The 3,164-nt window shown below is 40.2% G+C and overlaps 1 non-coding gene across 1 annotated transcript; it reads right to left on the bottom strand.

Annotated features, from left to right (window-relative positions):
* Positions 1–365: 365 nt before the first annotated feature.
* Positions 366–474, bottom strand: LOC120105582. Its single transcript, XR_005507941.1, has one exon. It is a non-coding gene; the product is annotated as a small nucleolar RNA R71 (small nucleolar RNA).
* Positions 475–3,164: the final 2,690 nt, after the last annotated feature.

Here is a 3,164-nt window from a genome sequence, read left to right as displayed (position 1 = left end):
ACGAGAACCCCATGTTATGACTCTAAGGCAATACCTACAACCGGCTAGGACTAGTCAGCCTTCATGCATAATTTTTCCTGATAATGTAGGACATTTTGACATCAAATCAGGGGTAATTCAATTGCTGCCTAAGTTTCACGGGTTAGAGTCCGAAAGTCCGTATCTTCATTTAAAGGATTTTGAAGAATTGAGCATTACATTTAGAGTGCCGAACATCATCGAGGATGTCCTCAAGCTGACATTATTTCCCTCTCTAAAGGATAAGGGCAAAACATGGCTAAACTTCTTGCGACCTAGATCAATAAGAACTTGATAAGATATGCAGAGAGAATTTTTAAAAAAGTTCTTCCCCGCACAAAGGACCAACTTTTTGAAAAGACATATCAGCAATTTCTAACAAAAAGACAATGAAACATTTTATGAATGTTGGAAAAGATTTAAAGACCTTCTTCTCTCATGCCCTCATCACGGGTTCGAAACTTGGAGAACTATTAGTTTCTTTTATGAAGGATTATCTCCACAATTGAAACAGTTTGTAGAGACCATGTGCAATGGTAGATTCTTAGAAAAACAACCTAATGAGGCATGGGAGTATTTAGATTCCCTTGCTGAGACTGCCCAACTTTGGGATAACGGGGATAGAAACAATAAGTCTTTACCTAAGCCTACTAGCTCTGTACAGGGAGGCCTTTACAACCTCAGAACTGAGGATGATCTTCATGCTAAAATGGCAGCCCTCACTAAGAAAGTAGAAAAAATTGAGCTTAGGAAGATTGAGCCTGTCAAGACTATAGAGCTTAGAAACGAGTGTTGTGGTATCTGCGATATGTCGGGTCATACCACTACAGATTGCCCCACCATACCGGCATTCAAAGAAGTCTTGCACGATCAAGCAAATGCTATGAACTCCTACCAAAAGCCTTATAACGATCTATACTCGAATACCTATAACCCTGGTTGGAAGAATCATCCAAATTTTAGGTGGAGAAATGATCATCCTTAACAGTCACACCATTCAGCTCCTCCACCTGCACATCCTACTTTTGCATCACCACCCTCTCAGAAGCCGAATATTGAGGATATCTTGCAATCTATATAAACTTTTCTACAAGGTCAAGCTAATATCAATGCTCAAAATACTCGAAATTTTGAAGATATAATGAACCAATTGTCAATGTTGACTACCATCCTAAGTACCCAAGAGAAGGGTAAGCTTCCATCTCAACCCCAACCTAACCCACAAGTGCACGATAGTAATAATACGGCTCCTTCTAGTTCGCATACAGAACATGCAAAGAGCATCATGACTTTGCGTAATGGAAAGTCATTAATCAGACCGTCCCATTGAGACCGCAGGTCACTTCTAATTCTGATGCTCCCAAAGCCGATGAAAGGGACAAAGAAGAAGTTGAGGTCCCAACTTCTACGGAGAAAGTTGAATGTCCTTTTCCTCCATCTTTTCCACAATGGTTAAAGCCGTTGCAAAAGCTCAAACCTAATTCTGAAATTCTTGAGCTTTTTAAATAAGTAAAGATCAACATACCTCTTCTTGATGCAATCAAACAAGTACCCTCATATGCCAAATTTTTAAAGAACTTGTGTACTGTTAAGCGCTGATTAAATGTTAAGAAGAAGGCATTTTTAACTGAAAATGTGAGTGCTATTTTGCAGCACAACATTCTTCCTAAATATAAAGATCCAGGTTGCCCAACCATGTCATGCATCATAGGCAACTTTAGGATAGAGCGAGCATTGTTAGATTTAGGGGCAAGTGTGAATTTGTTGCCATATTCTGTATATATGAGCAACTTGGTTTAGGTGAATTGAAGCCAACTTCCGTCACTTTGTAATTAGCTGACAGGTCAGTTAAAAGTTTGAGGGGGATTATCGAGGATGTATTGGTCTAAGTAGACAAGTTCTATTTTTCTATCGATTTTATCATATTGGACACACATCCGGCTTCGAACTCACAGTCTCAGATTCCGGTCATTTTAGAACGTCCATTCCTTGCAACTTCTAATGCATTAATTAATTGTAAAAATGGCATCATGAAGCTTTCTTTTGGTAACATGACCTTAGAACTGAACATTTTTAATGTGTGCAAACAACCCAATGATCATGAAGAGAATAAGGAGGTTGATTGGGTTGAAAGCATCGCAGAAGAATATTTGTTAGCTAAAGCAATTAACGACCCATCCAATGATAGCTTAATTGATGGGTGTCCTAATGGAACCGATGATGATGATTTGCCAGTCCCACCTATTGTGGATAATCTGGATATCAAGATGGTCAATGGGTAGGACCAAAAGTAGAGGAATTTGAGAGGTTGTCGCCTCGAGAGGCGAAAATAGTACCATCCCATGAGCAAGCACCCAAGCTCGAATTGAAACCCTTACCAAAGGAACTTAAGTATGCTTTTCTTGGACCCGAAGACACTTTTCCTGTAATCATCTCGTCTGGACTTGATCATACCCAAGAAAGAAAATTAGTTGGTATTCTAAAGAATCATAAAGGAGCCTTAGGGTGGTCTATTGCCGACTTGAAGGGGATTAGCCCCTTAGTTTGCACGCACCGGATATATTTGGAGGACAATGCCAAAACCACAAGGCAAATGCAACGAAGGTTGAATCCTACGATGAGAGATGTGGTTAAGGCAGAAGTCCTCAAGTTGCTTAACGTGGGTATTATTTACCCAATTTTCGACAGCAAGTGGGTAAGCCCTACTCAAGTCGTTCCTAAGAAGTCGGGTTTGACGGTGGTAGAAAATGAACAAGGTGAACTAGTTCGAACTCGTGTTCCGACGAGTTGGCGCATGTGTGTTGACTACCGAAAGCTGAATTTGGTCACACGAAAGGATCACTTTGCTCTACCCTTCCTAGACCAAGTGTTGGAGAGAGTTGCAGGGCATGATTTCTATTGTTTTCTCGATGGCTATTCAGAATATTATCAAATTGAAATTTCACCAGAAGATCAAGAGAAGACTACCTTCACTTGTCCTTTTGGCACATTTGCTTTCCGACGAATGCCATTTGGGTTGCGTAATGCACCCGCAACATTCCAAAGATGCATGCTCAGCATTTTTGAAGACATGAACGAAAAATTTTTAGAAGTGTTCATGGACGACTTCTTCGTTTTTGGCGACTCATTTGATAATTGCCTTTCAC

The sequence above is a fragment of the Phoenix dactylifera genome, unplaced genomic scaffold (genome assembly GCF_009389715.1).
Source record: "Phoenix dactylifera cultivar Barhee BC4 unplaced genomic scaffold, palm_55x_up_171113_PBpolish2nd_filt_p 000314F, whole genome shotgun sequence".
NCBI classification, from domain to species: Eukaryota; Viridiplantae; Streptophyta; class Magnoliopsida; order Arecales; family Arecaceae; genus Phoenix; species Phoenix dactylifera.
This window is presented reverse-complemented; position numbering and strand designations above follow the sequence as displayed.